Source organism: Hemiscyllium ocellatum, chromosome 6 (genome assembly GCF_020745735.1).
Source record: "Hemiscyllium ocellatum isolate sHemOce1 chromosome 6, sHemOce1.pat.X.cur, whole genome shotgun sequence".
Classification (NCBI taxonomy): domain Eukaryota; kingdom Metazoa; phylum Chordata; class Chondrichthyes; order Orectolobiformes; family Hemiscylliidae; genus Hemiscyllium; species Hemiscyllium ocellatum.
In genome coordinates, this window is record NC_083406.1 from 14,072,601 (window position 1) to 14,091,361 (window position 18,761).

The 18,761-nt window shown below is 41.2% G+C and overlaps 1 protein-coding gene across 5 annotated transcripts in view; it reads left to right on the plus strand.

Annotated features, from left to right (window-relative positions):
• The first annotated feature begins 432 nt into the window (after positions 1–432).
• The window catches only part of LOC132816360 (nectin-1-like), a 114,341-nt gene continuing 96,012 nt past the window's right edge, over positions 433–18,761 (plus strand). For all 5 annotated transcript variants that reach the window (XR_009644794.1, XR_009644795.1, XR_009644793.1 and 2 more), the window contains exons 1-4: positions 433–966; positions 11,960–12,298; positions 14,072–14,374; positions 16,682–16,787. The gene's annotated coding sequence lies outside the window, so the exon portion shown is untranslated. The remainder of the gene's footprint in view (positions 967–11,959; positions 12,299–14,071; positions 14,375–16,681; positions 16,788–18,761) is intronic.

Below are 18,761 nucleotides of genomic sequence, written 5' to 3' on the forward strand. Positions count from 1 at the left end.
AAGTGAGGTCTGCAGATGCTGGAGGTCAGAGCTGAAAATGTGTTGCTGGAAAAGCGCAGCAGGTCAGGCAGCATCCAAGGAGCAGGAAATTCGACGTTTCGGGCATAAGCCCTTCATCAGGAATGCCTCACTGTCCCAACTCCCATACTTAATGAACTGAGCAAGGAAAGCAATGCCTTATTAAACACCCCAACCGTATGTGACTCAGAATTATATGCCTGACTCCTCAGTGTCCTTATTCTATAACACTATCCACGCTTCAGCTTTTAATTATATAAGTCCTGTTCTTGTTTGTTTTACCCCACGTTTATCCACATTAATTACCATCTGCCACATCACTCTCAGAGACACTGGATTTCAAAAAGCCATATTCCAGACTGTGCAAATTTTATTTTTTGATTTATCCTATTTTTCTTATCAACCAGTTGAGGGATGTTATCAAACATTATCTCTGGGTCAGATGGGACTTGAACCTGACGCACACCAGCTGAAAACATAATGTCATGAGACTCGCTAGATTTCCATCAGTTGGAGCAAGTTTTCGAGGTGGAGCGAAGGGTCTGTTTGTGTGCTGCACATCTGTGTGACTGCACTGTAAATGCTGGAGATCATAGCGGGTCAGACAGCACCAATGGAGAGAGAGAGAGAGAGCTCACATTCAGGGTGTGAGCTCCAGCATTTGTTGTTTACTCTCAGTGACGTACAGACTGTGTTGGTGCTTTTCACCGCCTGGTTCAGTGGTTTGGAGAATACACAAGTGCAGATATGCTCAACAGAACTCTCTACAGAACATTAACAACCAAAACGAAACATGGGGAAGTGTTTTTGTACATGTTCTGCCGCTGAGAGTTTGGCTCGATTATCGCTTCATCCCTGCGAAAAGACAGTGTGTAATGGCGATTTGCAGGAGTTGGGTCGCTCTTGTTTTGCTGTTATTCGTGTGGAATCCTGGCTCCGAGGCTGCAGGTCTGTGGGGAAGCGGCGAGGGTGGAAGATGGGCAGTGTGATCGGGATAGACACAGCAAGATGTTTTATCTAATCTGATCTTTTTCTTTATGGACAATTAACGGTTCGTGTTTCTGGTTTACGACATTAATCTTCACTTTATGTGTGGAATAATTCATGCATGGAATAAACCAAACCAATTGAGATCAGGTCTCTGGTTGAAGAATCTGGGGGGAAAAAATGCAGCAATTTTACCTGGAAATTATGTCTCCTCCTCACATCTATCGGAGTCTCTTGTAATCAAAAAGTGTAAAAGATACAGGAGTGACGTGAGGAAGAATTTCTTCATTCACAAAGTGTGAACCCATGGAATTCTCAACCACAGAAAACTGTTGGGGCCAATTCGCTGGATATATTCAAGGAGGTGGAGGTGGTGAAAGGGATCAAAGGTGGTATGTAGGGAGCAGAAATTGCATAGTGATTTGTGGTGCGGGCTGGACGGTCAAATGGTACTTCTGTACAAATTATTTTGTATTTCTACACAAATTATTTTAACAAAGGAGACAAAGGGCCTGGGTGATAACTTTATTTCTGTTGGTTGCCTGTGCAAAATGGATTCAGGGAAAATGCAATTTCTGCAATTGTTTGTACCAACTTAACAGAAACAAAAAAAATTGTGCTGATGTAATGAAAAATTAACAGAATTTAACATTCACCGTGAAATCTGAAAGAGAATGCTTTGCTAAATTGAATACTTTGCTGAGCTTTGCAAACACTTTGCTGAATTCTGCAGTTGAGGAGACAGCTTATCTTTGTTGAAGTTCATAAACATTCAACTTGGCCTTGCCAGCAGCCTAAATCAGCAAAAGCTAAAGAATAACTAAAGACAGTTATGTCTACAGCAAGAGAATGAGAAACTAAGAATTGGAATATTCCCAGCCCTTGTCCTTGAGAGCGTGATAAGAAGGGTATAAGAAGAATAGGCGAATTACCCTTACATGCGGTATTTTTGCCAAGTGTATCAGGCCTGCACGCAGCTTTAATATAAAACTTTTTTCTTTGTACTTGCTAGCAGTTGAGTCGAGTCAATTTAGTTTCCACGACACTGAAGAAATCCAGTGATATCGCTATGCTCCAGAAAAAATTAATTACCGTTGTGATGTCCTCTGTTGTGCTTTGTTTGTAAGTTGTTGAGGAAGCCAACAATTTACAAACAGTTTTTTGCCAATATTTTTGAAATTAGCTCATTGTTGTAGTCGAATATAAATAGGAGATTGATCAGTGTATTTCAAAAATATTTTCTGCAATTTACTATTCCGTAGGTAAATAAGTAACCACAATGGAATGAGGTCGAGAAATAATGCCAAATATCTGTAATTCTGGCATTCAGAGTAAGAAATACTATTAATTTGGAGAGCTTAATTCTGTTAAACCCACTTTTAACTGTACTAATCAAGCTGAACCTGATGTTTAAAAATGGCCTGACAGTCGGAGACAGAGGGCAGTGTTGGAGGGTTGCTTTTTGGATGGGAGGTCTGTGACTAGCCTATTCCACAGGGATCGGTGCTGGGTCCATTGTTGTCCAATAACAAATGTCATTTGTATCAACAATTTGGATGAGAATTTAGGAGGCACGGTTAGTACATTTGCAGATTACACCAAAGTTAGTCATATAGTTGACAGTGAAGATGGTGATCTAATGGAAGTAAGTTTGCTCGCTGAGCTGGAAGGTTCGGTTTCAAACATTTTGCCACCATACTAGGTAACATCATCAGTGAGCCTCCAGATGAAACAATGTTAGTGACCTGCTTTGTATGTGTTTAGGTTTCCTTGTGTTGGTGATGTCATTTCCTGTTTTGTTTTCTCAGAGGGTTGTAAATGGGGTCTAAGTTAATGAGCTTGTTGAAAGAGTTCCAGTTGCAATGCATCTAGGAATTCTCGTGCATATCTCTCTTTGACTTGTCCTAGGATGGATGTATTGTCCCAGTCAAAGTGATGTCCCTCCTCATGTGTATGTAAGGATACTAATGAAAGAGGGTCATGTCTTTTTTTGGCTAGTTGATGTTCACTAACACCATCCGACAGCGCCACCGTGAACAGCTATACCCCCTGCATGAATGCCTGAGGAAACAGGTACTACCTGAACGTCTTAAATACATACCTCCCCTTAACACCCCACTAGGCAAAAGAATAGCAGAGCAAAACGGTGGCACCAACCCCAAACATTACAGTGACACCGACCCCAATCATTACAGGAACACCAACCCCAATCATTACAAGGGCACCAACCCCAATCATTACAGGGGCACCAATCCCAATCATTACAGGGACACCAACCCCAATCATTACAGGGACACCAACCCCAATCATTACAGGGACACCAACCCCAATCATTACAAGGGCACCAACCCCAAACATTACAGGGGCACCAACCCCAAACATTACAGGGGCACCAACCCCAATCATTACAGGGGCACCAACCCCAATCATTACAGGGGCACCAACCCTAATCATTACAGGGGCACCAACCCGAATCATTACAGGAGCACCAACCCAACAAAGCGAAGCAAAGAGGCACCAACCCCAATCATTACAGGGGCACCAACTCCAATCATTACAGGGGCACCAACCCCAAACATTACAGGGACACCAACCCCAATCATTCCAGGAACACCAACCCCACAAAGTGAAGCACAGATACAAAGCACAAACATTCACTTACCAACAAGCAAATGTGCATCCAAACCAAATCTCAAAGGACTAAGCTTTCTGCACGCAGCAGAGAGTTAGAGCTAAGTCTCTGTGTGCCTATCTCGGTTGCCCACTCGCTCTCTCTTGCTCTCTCTCTTTCTCTCTCACATATGAACAATAAGACTAATGATATCTGCGAAGCATTCTCGACATTCCAAAACTCGACAGTTTCTGTATTTAGTGCCTATTTAAATGATCTCATTTTGGCTTCCATCAGTGGACTGTGAGAGTGAAATGGGGGAAGCCAGACACAACGATACAGACCGAGAGCAATCAAGGTATAATCTTACATTGTGGGCCCATTGGTCTCAGGTCTGACCGTTAGGTGAAGCTCCTCTTTTCCAGTTATACTCCAACGTAGCCCTTGTTGGAACCCTGCTCGCCGCGCCAAATTGTTAAAGTACGGATTTCAGACGGCCCAAGGAATCCCTTGTGGACTCAGACCTGTAAAGCCTCTCTCTTGGTTCGTCCCGGAGATTGTATTGGTTGGAAGTCTGGAATAAGAACCTCTTGCAGACAGATTAGTTTAATTTTAGTTATCCCTTTTATTCACTAATAGCATCCCTGTTGCAACATAACACCGACACCAATAAGCCAAACTAACTAGGTTCTAATAACCTAGGAGAGTAGGTACCAGCTCTCCAAGTACCCCAGTAGGCTACTCTGATGTACTGATACAAAGTGGCTTCCTTTTGTACAAAAGTTTGAAAACAACATTGCATATTCTTAATTAGACAGATACCATGAAAGACAATAATTTGTAAGGAAGAAATATTAATTGACAGGTCTGTGTACGCTTGACTAATCACTCCTACAGGCCCAAAGCTCTTCATCAGGTGGGAAAAACATACCCAGCCTGCTAACGAGATAAACTGCTATCATAAAGAGGTACCAGTCTGAGCTAATTGAAGAGTTTATAAAGTAACCTTGCACAGCTCGCATGTCTGATATCATTGTTTTACAAATCTGCTTCTTAGAAAGGAGGGCAAACTTTTGACCATAAAATAGCTTCCTGACAGACTGTGTCAGAATCTCTTCAATATTAGGTTTAGAATAATTTTAAACTGGGAGCAGATTCCTGCTTTTTATCTTAAGCACAGAATCATTCTGTACCTGAGGCTGAAATGTTACTGCAAAGTTGTATTTAAAATGATTAATTAGTCTCAAATTAAACATGCCTTCTTTTCAAGTTTGTGATTCAAATTCAAATAAGACATAAGATCTGATTAGTTCAAGTTGACAGTGGGGCAGTCTGTAAGGTCTGTTGAGTGGTCTGCAAGAACAGCAAGTAAGTTAAGGCTTCATCAATATTACCTTCAGCATAGCTTGTATTTAATAACTGATAATGGCTACAGAATATCATTGTAAAGTCCCAAAATGCAATTAAATTCAATCCATAGCACATAAGCACTAAGAGTTAATTTTCTACTGGCTTCAACAGCCTCAGCATTAAAATGGTCTCTCTCTCTCTCTCTCTAGTGTCTTTTTGAACTGTCAAGTCTGGATTTTTTATCAACAAAGAATTTTTTGTCTCTGTGACTGCCCTGCTTGCAAGGAGCAATAAGAATCCATTATAATTGGCAGCATCTGACCATTAATTACAAAGTTTTTGATAGTACCGAGTTTCAGGGTCAGAATCAAACAGTGATATTAATTTCACAAGGGAACGGCTGCGAATGTTCACACTTGATGTCCTGTTCTCAGATTCACCGATGCTAAGGCAAATGTTCTTAATTGTCTTACAGCATCCTGTTATCACTTGGTGAGCTCAGATGTCGCTATCTATAAGATCCCCCCTTTTTTCAGAGCCTTCCAGCCTGTCTATTTTCTAGCGTAGTAAATGTGTCCTACAATTCGGCATTACATTTTAGTCTAAATGTTTAAAGGCGAGGTTTAAGGCTATGGATGTTCAGTCATTCTAAATCAAAGAGACTACATTGAGAAAGTGAACACACTGCTTGCAAATATCAACACTTACCAAGTGATGAGAGACCCGACCCCACATCTAGAGAACTGAATCAGAGCCCTACTCAAAAAACTTCAGAAATCTGGAGAAATAAATAAGACCAACTTCCAAAAATGAAAACAGATGCATCCAAAACACCACACTTCTACGGACTACCCAAATTCACAAACGATTTGGGTAGGTTTGTTTAGAGGTTTGCGTGCTCCCTGCAACACCTCTACTTTGTCTCTGCACTCTCCTGGTGTGGTCACAATGATTTTTGGTGCTTTCCTGAATGAGTCTTCTCCATTTTGGTTGGCTATAAGCCAAGTCCTCACTAAGTGAGCCGGGATGTTTAACTGTTGTGGTTCTGTTCGCCGAGCTGGGAATTTGTGTTGCAAACGTTTCATCCCCTGTCTAGGTGACATCCTCAGTGCTTGGGAGCCTCCTGTGAAGCGCTTCAAAGTAGGCTCCCAAGCACTGAGGACATCACCTAGACAGGGGACGAAACGTCTGCAACACAAATTCCCAGCTCGGCGAACAGAACCACAAAAACGAGCACCCGAGCTACAAATCTTCTCACAAACTTTGAACACCTGCGGGATGTTTAACTCTCAGTTCAGATATAAACCAATTGATTGGCAGAAGATTCTCGGGGCTGAATAGCCTACTCCTGTTCCTATTTCTCATGGCCGGTGCTTTGGAAACATTGTTCAAAATACTCCACTATCCTTCTGCGGGTCTCCTGCCAAGAGGTGCCTGCCCACAGCTATTGCCATTTTGTTAATGATGATTTGGATCTGTATTCCTAATCATCAGATCATGCATTGTTAATACAATCATGAATAGTGATGCCTTGGAACTACCAACATGATGTAAACATGAATGATTTCCAAATCAAATTAGTTTGATTTGAAATCTAATCTAATAGATATCATTGGAATCCATTCAACGGCATCAAGGGAAATAAAATTACAGGGAAGACAGCATGGGAATGATAATGACTAGATTGCCCCACAGAGAGGTAGAATAGATTTAATTGGCAGATTGGACTCTTCGTCCTGAATGGCTCTGACCAAGGTGAAACTTAACATTAGAAACAATCCTGCAGTTCTCTCCCATCGTCCAGCAGCAACTGTAACCCTTTTCCTTGTACTAAACAGTCATTCATCCACACAGTGCACCATCCCGGCAGATAATGACAATCATGCAACAAGGTGAAAGGTGTTGATAAAAGTAAAACAATAGGTAGGGGATGGAAGTGGTGCTAAACATTTCATTGAGATGTTATAAAAACTCAGAATCCTTTGTAAAAGCATGCATACTTATATAATGTCAACTGATGTTATTACCAGACAAGTAGATCCCAGACTGAAAATTTGGCTTGACAAATAAAAATGGTAACAAGATGATGTTTCATTCATAACAACTACAAACCAAGAGTTGGTTTTAACAATATAATATAATAGGAATCAATGTGCAAAAGAAATTATAACTAGAATAACTAGAAATTATAACGAGAACAAACCACTATTTTTACATAATTTGAAAGGTTTAAAAACATTCGAAGATGATCCTGTCTGTCACAGCACTATTACTTTACAGTACTTGAACACCTTGGAGGGAGATTTCCATTCCCTGTCACTCACAAAGAAATGATGTATTAGTTAATTTCAGTTCTGGTCTTGAGAGCTAATAGCCCTTGATTAGTCACACACTAAGCTTAGTTTCCATCAGCTTCAAATAACTCGTTCATGATTCCAACCAAATAAATCTGATCTAGAGCTTTCAACTCAAACCCTCACACAGAGATAATGTATTTAACTGTTTGACACTAATTCCTTTCTGCACACAAACATTTGACCTAACTTCAAATCAAAACTTCTGCAAATTGAAATGAAAAGCTTTTGAACAATAGGTCACCTCCGCCCCAACTGAAACACCTATTCAAACTACAACCAATCGTTCAGTTAAAACATAGGATCAGGGAAGTGATTATTTACAGATTGCAACCCACGACACGACATGACCAAGATTGAAAACTACTAACAGAATTAGATTTTATTGAAACATTATACTCAAGTACAGTGATACAGGAGTTCGGTGTAATGTTTACAATGTCACCATTCATGGTGCCATTTCAGGTACAAGGCCAGGACTGTGATGGAATACTCTCCACTTGTGAAGAATGGGTGTAACTCCGATAACATTCAAGAAGCTTGACACCATCCAGGACAATTTGATTAGCATCACATCCACATACACCCATTCTCTCCAGTAACAACACTCAGCAACAGCATGTACTGTCCACAAGATCCTCTGCAGAAATTCACCAAAGATCCCTCGACAACACCTTCCAAACCGACAACCACTTCTAACTAGAAGGACAAGGGTAGCAGATACATGGGAACATCACCTTGAGGTCCTGTCCAAGCCACTCACCATCCTGACTTGGAAATATATCACTGTTCCTTCACTCTCTGGATCAAAATCTGGAATTCCCTCCCTAACAGCATTTTGGGTCAATCTACAGCGTGTGAACTGTAGCAGGTCAGGAGGGCAGCTCACTACCACCTTCTCCACAGCAGGGTGGAGTCTAGAACAAAACTCTTGAAGGAAGGATGTTTGGAAAACTATTAAGCAAAAGGCTGACAAGTTTGTGGAGAATGTGGCCTATATCCTGATGTCTGCAGTGGCTCACAATTATAGATTTTTTTTTGAATTCAACTTATTTAGATGAGTTATGAGACACATCGGTAAGAGATGGCACCTGAACTCAGGACTTCTGGCCCAGAGATAGGGATACCACCCAGATCCATGCATACATCCCATGCATTGTATTATAATCTTCTAAAATTCTATAGATTCTAGAAGGATCACAGTGGATTGGATAAAAGTTGATATAACACCTTTATTCAAGAAATGATGGGACAGAAAGCAGACGGTAGGTCAGTTAGTCTAACAGAGGTAAGGCTGTCTTGCTGCCCTGGAAGGAAAAGAAAACAGGAAGTTATGCAAATGGTTTCTCCTGGTCTGGCTGTACACTTCAAAATAGAGCTCCAGTAAGCCCAATGCATCCATCATTAAGGTTTTATTAAAACTATGTTTCCTGCGATAGCTGTACATGTGTAGTCTTCCCAATGCCCTGGAGTATTATCTGGTGTTTTTATCTCTTCAACCAAGAAGTTACATATTAGTCGGAGAGGGTTCCAATGATAATTCACTCGGTAGATTGCTGAAATAACAGGCTTTTCATACCAGGAGGGATTGGGTTAACAAGGCTTGTAGTCACTGAAGATTGAGAGGGTATCTTGTTGAACTGTATAAAATTCTGACAGGGCTGGACTGATTTTATGCAGGTTGATGTTCTGGGTCATGGGGGTCATGGTGTCAGGACACAAGGTAGACCATTTGTATGTGCAACTAGGAGGAACATCTCTACTCAGGAGATATCCCTGGAAAATTCACAATCACAACAGGACAATATATTTAAGAAATAAATAGCTTTTTAGACACTGATAATGTCAAGGGTAGAGGAACAGAGCAGAAGTACAACCTGCACATTGATTTGGATGAAGGAACCAACAGCTAGATTTGCTGATGGCTTCAAGATAGCTATCAAAGTAAGTTGTTTGGGGAAGGTAGCCTGTCTGCAAAAGGATAGATGAAGTGAATGACCAAACAAATAAGTACATGGAGTACAAAGTAGGAAAAATGTGAACCTGTCCACTTTAACAAGAAGAATAAAAAAGCAGTATACTATTTAAATAGAAAGAGATTGTAGAAAAGGCAGAGGATTTTGGGTGCCCTGGTGCTATAAAATCACAAGATACTATGCAGATGTAACAAGTCATTAAAGACAAATTGGACAATGTCATTTATCACAAGCAGAATGGAACATATAAAGTACAGACATTTTTACTGCAGTTGTGCAGGCCTTGGTCAGACCACACCTAAGATGTGATGTTCCATTTTGGTTCCCTAATTTGAAAAATTATAGTTGTGTCAGTACTTCAGAGACAGTCTATTCCTGAGCTAAAAGGGTCATCTAGAAAAATGTTGTAAAAGTTGGGACAATACCTATTAGAGTTTGGACGATCAAGAGGTGATTGTAATGAAACCAGATCATGAAAGGACTTGATTGAGCAAAAACAAGATGGCTCCTTTATGGCAGACTCCAGAACCAGGAGAGCTGGAGATTAAAATAGTTTTCAGAGGATCGCTAGCCTGTAAAGTCTGCTTCCTAGTAAACAATACATGCTAAAATTTAATTCACAGCAGGATCAGATAGAATTTGATAGGACAAAGGAGTAGAGATTGTGAAGTGTAGACAGGAAGTTCGAATCGAGACCACAATCAGGTTATTAGCTTTTTGATTGGTCGAGTAGCATCTGAAGACCAAATAGCCAATTGCTGCTCGTGACCCATTTCTTATTGAAATGTCCCACATCTGTCAATTAGGAGAAAGACAAGCCTGATCAGATCATGCTGCCTTACATAGTCATGTGTGGGCCTTAAGGCATCACCTCAATACCTGTAAAAGGCTCACTACCTCAAACTACCCTGGAATAGGCGCAGTATTTCAAGCGACTGTCAATCCTGCTCACAAAGGATGCTATCTATTCCCCTAATTAAACAATCCCCTACAACTACCATTTGACTTTTTGCTTCCTTCTCTTGAATGGTCTCCTGTACCACGGGGGCACTGTCAGCTGGCTCATTCTCCCTTCAGCTCTGTTCCTCATCCACAAAGGGAGCAAGTACATTGTACCTGTTGGGCAAGGAAAAGAGCTGAGGCTTCTCTGTTCCTGAATATAGGATTTCTCTACCTGCCTCGTTTGCTTTCACACACTGCTGTCCCTGCCCACTGACCGAATCTGAGGTACTTAATCTGCCAGGTGTGACCGCCTCTTGAAACAAAGCATCCACGTAACTCCGGCTCTGCTGGATGTGCCACAGTGTCTGAAGCTCGGGCTCCAGCTTATCAATTCTGAGTTGAAGTTCCTTCAGCAACACATGCTTGCTGCAGATGTGGTCACTGCAACTCGCAACACGATCTGCCAGCTCCCACATCATACAGCTACAGCACATCATCTGCCCAGCCATCTCTACCTAGTTAATTTGGTGTAGTAGTTAATTAATCCCTCATTAGTAAATTAATTTATTAATTAGTTTTTCAGCATTTTTATTTCCAATTTATGACAGATTTCTTATCAGCCAATCAGAACACAGCTTTCCTGAGACTCACATTTTCCGTTTGGCTTCAGTTTCTCTGTGTGCTCCTCCCTCTAACTCCGCTCTCAGGCCACAAATCCCTGAGGTAAATTAGTTTTTAGACTCACCGCTTCATGTGCTCCTTTCTCTATTCCTCTCATTTGTTGGGCAAGGAACTCTTTCAGGACAATAAACTTGGAAATATTCTCCACATCATATCCCAACATGATAGCTTTTGTTTAACACCCCACACTCAGTGCATTCTTTCAATGGGTGTTTCTTCTTGTCTTCACTGTACTATTGGGCATAGATTCTCCATGAGGCATCAGCCTGTGGCCTTTTTCTGCCTTGGAGTGGGAGTCAGAAAGAAGAATAGCAGTGCAAAGAGGGATTCCTGGTCACAAACTGGACAGTAAGTTCAGTGATGACCTCCACTCATATATATTTTCCAGGTGAATGCATTGCCTGGACATGAGAGCGAGGTCACACATCAAATGTTCAGGATGATGACAGGTGAGACCGTGCAATTCATGTGTATGCCATAGCACAGCCGACATGATAAACAGGAGGAAAGTGACAGTCTATCAGTATTTGGGAATTCTTGTTCAGAAAGCAGGGCCCAGCTGGTACCAAATGGAAATGCATTGGGAAGAAAACGAAATGTTTTGGGAAGGCGGTTTTAGAATTCCATGGGAAGGAAAGCAAAGCTTAAATGTTCCAAGTAGAACCCAGATTCATACTGCTTCTACTCCTGACCCCAATCGATGTTTTTAAAATGTCTCTTCTCATCCTGTGTTATTCATAATCATTAGCAGCTGTGAGGAGTGAATGCCATCCTGTCTCAGACCACAATTAACATTACAGCACGGGATTGATGGTATCATCAAAGCCAGTATGAAAGAGGATTACAGTGAGTTCTTACCAGTGCCTGAGTCACCTGATCAGTCGTGTGGGTTACAGTCAATTTCAATCCAATACAGCAGAAAGCAGGAAAGGGGATATTTTAATTGTCTTTCATCCAGCCTTGCACCAAGATGTTGGGTTAAAAACCCTCTTCCTGCCTTTGATTTGCCACGATTCATTAATCCAATTTTTCTTTTTCAGATCCAAAAAAACTGAACGATCCCCAGATTTTGAGATCTGTAGGTGATGATGCCCTGCTGCCGTGTACAATTAATACTGAACAAACTGTCTCACAATTCATGTGGCAACACAGGCGTGGTCAACAACAATGGAACTTTTTCACAGCAATTTTCAAAAATGGAAAGGATGAAAGACCTGACGATATATTTGACGGCAGAATGACCTACGTTGGCCAAAGTTCCAAAAATGCATCGATGTATTTGAGAAATATTACCCCAAGTGATGAGGGGATATACAAATGTATTTTCACTTTATTCCCTGATGGGCCTGTTGAAGAGGACATACAGCTAATCGTAAGAGGTGTAGAACCTTTCCATTTTAATGTCTGACTTTTAATATCACTTTTAATGTTGCACGCTTTGCCTCTAAGTCAAAGTCCAGACTGGAACACAATTTTGATACTACAAAGTAGCACTGACAAATGTACATGGCAAGTGTTGTCTTTCAAAAGCACGTTGAGATTGTCCTGGGTGGGTGTAAAATATTTCATGTTACTGTCTCAAAGCAGAATCAGGAGTTCTCCAGCAACATCACAGACAAAAATCAGGTAACCTCTCTTCCTCCTTCTCTCCAGAGAGAAACATCCAAGCTTAGTCAACCTCTCTTCATAAGACTCGCCCTCCAGTTCAGGCAGCATCCAGGTAAACCTCCTTTGCATCCTCTCCAAAGCCTCCGTATCTTTCCTATAATAAAATGACCAGAACTGGACACAATATTCGAAGTGTTGTCTCATCAGTGTCTTGTAGAACTGCAGCAAAACCACGCAGCTCTTAACGAAAGCCAAAACACCATATGCTTTCTTAACAACCCTATCCATTTGGGCGGCAACTTTGAGGGATCGATGTACTTGCACACCCAGATCCCTCTGTTCCTCCACACTGCCAAGAATCCTGTCTTTAATCCTATATTCAGCATTCAAGTTCAATCTTCCAAAATACATCACCTCACATTTATCCAGTTTAACTCCATCTGCCATTTCTCAGCCCAGCTCTGCATCCTGTCTATGTCGCGCTGCAGCCTGCAATAGCCTTCAATACTATCAGCGGCACCTCCAACCTTTGTGTCATTGGCAAATTTACTAACCCACCCCTCAAACTCCTCATCCTAGTCCTTTATAAAAACTCCAAATAGCACAGACCCAAGAACAGAGCACTGCAGGACACCACTCACCACTGACCTCCAGGCAGAATGCTTCCCATCTACAACAACTCTCTGCTTTCTATCATCAACCACTTCTGAATCCAGACAGCAAAATCTCTCTATATCCCATACCTCCTGACTTTATGAATGGGCCTGCTATGGGGAATCTTATCAAATGCCTTGCTGAACCATACTACTAGCACATAGAGAAACTGATAAGACCAGAAAGAAATCCCTAGTCAAGATTCCACAGTTAATAACTGACCTTCCTCAGATTTCTTCATTAACAATGAAGGATGAGAATTGTTCTTTCTACAGATGACTTTGTGTTATGCAGTTATCATTGGACTATTCACTGTCCCTCCAACACAGTGTTGTCATGTGTAATCTTTATTTAGTTGTTCGTTTATAACAATTCATTTCCTGAATTTACTTTTTTCCTAAAAAAAACTAAAATTCTTTTCTGCAATTTTTCAAGAGAGTTAATTCACCTCCTCTCACTTGACCTTGAAACTGTTAAAATGTAAACTGCTGTCCTGATACCCAGGATGCTATTCATTAAAACACACTAATACAATTGCATGGTGAGTTTCTCCAGCAGAAGTTGAAGATCCCATTAGTCCATGCTGTACAGGACTGCCCAAAAACAGAGTGGTCTTGCAGTTTATTGGTATTTTACAACAGAGGTTTTCATTGTTATCTCCAGTCCTTTTACACCATTTCTTTCTGTGCTATCCTCAAGGTAAGTAAGAAAATTCTTTCATCTTTCATTTGGATAAACCTCTTTCATTTGACTGAGAGGATGGATTGCAAAACTTAGGGTGTCATTGTGATGTCTAGTTGAACTAGGTTCAGTGTTTGATGTTGGTGAATCATTCAGAAAGGATCATAACATCTGAATGTTCTAAACTACACTTCTTTGTCTCAATTTAGCTCCTCCGACTGTTACCATCAAAACATATCCAGACTTTTCTCTGATTGACTGCTGGAAACGCCTCGTTGTCATCTGTACAGCAGCAAATGCAAAGCCAGCCGCCAGTATCACTTGGCAAACCCCTTTTGTTGTACATACCAATGAAAATATTGGGCCTCCTGCTGAAAATGGGACTGTGACTGTCTCTAACAGGTTTCAACTGTGTCCGAATAAATCGCTTCATGGGCAGAAGATTGTCTGTGTTGTGGAACATCCAACCTTCATAGCTTCAAAACAAGTTCCTTATCAGCTGACCATTGACTGTAACTACAATTCTATCCTATTTTTCATTATATTTGTGTTATGTAGTAAATACACAATGAGGTGCGAGAGTGAAATAGAATTTGTTGTGGCTCCATTTTAGCTGTACAAATGTGGGGCTATTAAAAAAGCAGAAGCCACTTCTTTTACTCCTTCTTGTTGTGCCTCCACATTCATCTTTTTCGAACAGGCAAACAGGACACCCTCCAGAAGGAATCAGCAATCTGTTTGAAATATACAGCCTAGATTCGACAATGTTGTCAGAACCTATTCTGCTGTATTAACTGGGGCTTGAATGAGAAGGCGGCTTTGACAAATTTACTGTGAAGGGAAATCCTCAGTGAATTGAATCCTGAATTAAAAAAATACATTTTAAGCTAATATTGTAAAAGGACAGGCATGAATATTTTGGTGTTTTTACAAGCATATGACAAAACTCTGACATACTGCTCCCACCCTTGATATCAAATTTCCTTCACCTCTAACTGCCAGACTCCTATCACCATGTGTACATTTAACTACTCTCCTGCCAGTTACAAGATGCACTGCAGAAATTCACCAAAGATCCTTGGACAGCACCTTCCAAACCTGTCACTACTTCCACATAGAAATTTAAGGGCAGCAAAATATATGGGAACACAACGTCCTTAAAGTTCCCCTCCAAGTCACTCACCATCTTGATTTGGAAATGTATTGCAATTCCTTCACTGTCACTGGGTCAAAATCCTGGAATTCCCTCCGTACCGGTATTGTGGGTCACCTCATAGCAGGTGGACTGCAGCGGTTCAAGAAGGCAGCTCACCACTACCTTCTCAAGGGCAACTAGGGACAGGCAATAAATGCTGGCAAGCCAGTGGCACCCACATCCTACAAATGAGTAAAGAAAAACAAATGGTTTGTGCTGTTCCTGAATGTCTACCAGCTCCACTGTATTACAGACATCTGTAGTGTTTAATTTTGCTGAGGGTCTGTTGTTAAGCTCAGCAGTGCCTCTTGATCTCTGGCCTTGCTCGGTCCATGTACTGCTCTGCACACTTCCCGCTTATCCATTAACATCCGAGCCATAGAATAATGTGACGCCTTATTTCTGTATTATTTATTGAGAGACTTCCCACCCATTAAATTTTTTCCCACCTCTTGGAAAAAGTTACCCAAATTATAAGCGAGTAAAAAATACTCATGTCCTTTTTAATGGTTTTGCCAATTACCTGATGGATGTATCATCTTCAGTTCCCCTGCCAGAGGAAACATTCATCCCAATTGACCCAAATTAAATCTCCCCCAATTATTTTTAACATTTCTATTACATCTGCTCTCTGTTATAATCTCCATAGATGTGCAGCTTGTAAAAGGAGATTGGAATTTCAGTTGATAGTTGAAAAAAATGACATGACGTTACATTTTTGAACTTATATTATGCAACACATTGTCTTTTTGAGAGCAACTTACAATTTAAATTCTTGAGAGGAATATTTCTGTTTTCTACTTATAACTCATCACATTCTCCCTGGAATTACAGTCCCTTCAGCAGAATCTACGCTTGCTCCCAGATTCCAAAGTATTTTTGTATTTCTCTTTAGCTGACTAATAACTTCCAGGAACCATTTCCTGTGACTTTCTGCAGTTACTGCTGAGTTTCTATCTCCCACATGTGCAACATCATTGAAAGAAAAGAAACACTCTGAAAATGGCTGTCCAACTTTCTAACATTTGTTTGTTTATCTTTTCATTAAACACCCTTGACCTATGACATATGACCACACAAATTCAAAGCAGACGGTAGCTTCAAGTCTACTCCACCAAGATCATGACTGAACTGATTGTAGTTTCAATTACACATTCCCGCCTACACCCCAACCAAACATTGACTCCGTTGTTTCTCAACACATTCCACAAATACCATCTTAACTGCACTAATTAATAGAGGATTTTTTATATTTCATTCAGCATATGAGTATCCCTGACTAAATTGTCTGCCGTTGCCTTCAGGTGTAATTCATAGAAGGAGAGACAGAGAGAGAAGTTGAAATTAATCTTGGGTGTAGCACAAATCTGGTGATAGCAAGTTTGCAATATATTTTACACTCCATAAAAATGTTCTTTAAGAAAACGAAGATTAGGGAATATGGAAACTCGGGATTAGAATTGCATTCTTCATGTGGCAGATAACCTCTAGGACAATGAGCCAAAAAACATGTTCTGAAATGTTATTGCAGCCTGATAATCTTTCCTTAAATGTGCATGTTTGAATTACTGATTGTTTTTAGTCATTTCGAAAATTCAATTCTAATGAAAAATTTTTTTTTCAGACATGTCATCAGCTTTTATTGACCATCAGATGACTGAAGATGGCGGCTTATACCTGATTTGTATTGCAGACGCTAATCCACCTCCGACTGAATACATCTGGACAAAGTAAGAACATTTCTGTTTTATTACCCAAATACTAGGAGGAGCTAGCATTGCAGCATAAATACGCTACAGGCTTCACATTCATGTGACGATCAGTTCAACCAATTCCTGCCTTGTACGTTTCTCTAGCCTTTCAAATCACAAACCAGTAACTCGTGCAAATTCTGGAATGGGAGCACTGACCATTTGCAAATTTCCAACCTGAGCTTCCATTCGGCGAAACTCTGTCAAAGTACTCAATTGTAAACTTCACTGCAATGTATCTTGCACTTTGGAGCTGAGATTAAATTCATATGTAGTGAAATTCTGCTGCTCTCTGCTGAGTGCAATTGGTTTGCTCAGTCCCTACTTTTTAATGGATGAGAACTCCCAACATAAAATTCCACATAATTCGAAACTTGATAATCACAATAAAGATGGACATAGCTGACAGACAAATTAAAAGAATCCCATGGATCTGAAAATGCAGTTTTTTTTAGATTAGATTTCCTACAGTGTGGAAACAGGCCCTTCGGCCCTACAAGTCCACAACGACCCTCTGAAGAGCAAACCACCCAGACCCATTCCCCTACATTTACCCCTGACTAATGCACCTAACACTACGGGCAATTTAGCATGGCCAATTCACATAACCTGCACATCTTTGGACTGTGGGAGGAAACCCACGCAGACACAGGGAGAATGTCCAAACTCCACACAGACAGTTACCCGAGGTGGGAGTTGAACCCGGGTCCCTGGCGCTGTGAGACAGCAGTGCTAACCACTGAGCCACCGTGCTGCCCTTATATTTATGTTACCTTGTATAAAAATATATGGAATTTAGCTGACTTGGATTCTGCAATTATGAGAATGGGGTTAAGAGAATAGGAGATGAATGCTTATGTGAATCCCATAATAATACAATGTGTTTAGAGAGGTCATAAAGGTGGATAAAAGAGAAACTGAGGAAAAATACAAGTTTAAGGTTTGAGTTGAGAGAAGCCTGACATAAGTTAGGGCTGCTAGGTGAGGGAGAAGGAAGAATTGATGGATCAACTGGGAAGTTGGGGAGGATTAAAGATGGCGGTGATCTGAATAATCAGCCGTGCTGAACTCTGCACCTCAACCCAGGGTATTAATTTTTTTTATCCCTCCACCTTAGTTTTATTTGAAAAAGCTACCGTTTAAATTTTTAATTGAGCGTGCGAGGATGACGAAGGGGAAGCAAACGGCCAAGTCTTAACACTTGGGACACTCACCGAAAACATCAGGTGGGCCCGAGACTACAACTGCGGAAGCAGCTGGAGGTGCCTCGCCAGCTGTGAAAGAAATGCCTGCGCAGCAGAGCATCGTGGAGGAACCGGAGCAATCCAACAGCTGATCCAGGAGATGAGGGAAGAGATTCGTAATCAGCTGGAGCCAATGTCGGCCATGCTGCTAAAGCATGAGAAGGAGTTGGAAGGCCTCAGAAAGCGAGTTGAAAAGGATGAGCAGCAGACTGCGGCAGCGTCAAAGACCGAGTTCAAGTCCTCAGCAGGGCAGATCCATGCCCTTGAGAAACAGGGTTGGGCCCTGTTTGAAAAATATCAAGGTGGAAGAAAGAATATCTGGGCCGTCAGCCAGCCAGAGGGAGTAGAAGATGAGCAGCCAGCAAGTTATTTTTAAGATTGATTGCCACAATTTCTTGGCTGGGATGCCGAGGCCGTCGGAATGACGGTTGACAGAGCTCTCCGGGTTGCGGTGCACAGATCCAGTCAGGGCCAGCACCCCGCCTGATTCTGATACGATTTCAATGCTCCAGGGACAAGCAGAGAGTCATGGAAACTTCTAGAAGTTTAAGGAGAGATCCGCAGGCCCTGACCTATCAGGGAACTAAGATAATGTTTTTCCAGGACATTTCTGCGGCAGTGATTCATAAGAGGAATTGTTTGGTGAGGTTAGGAGAAGGTTAAAGGACCTTGGTATTCTGTATTTGACGAGATACCCAGTGAGGCTTTG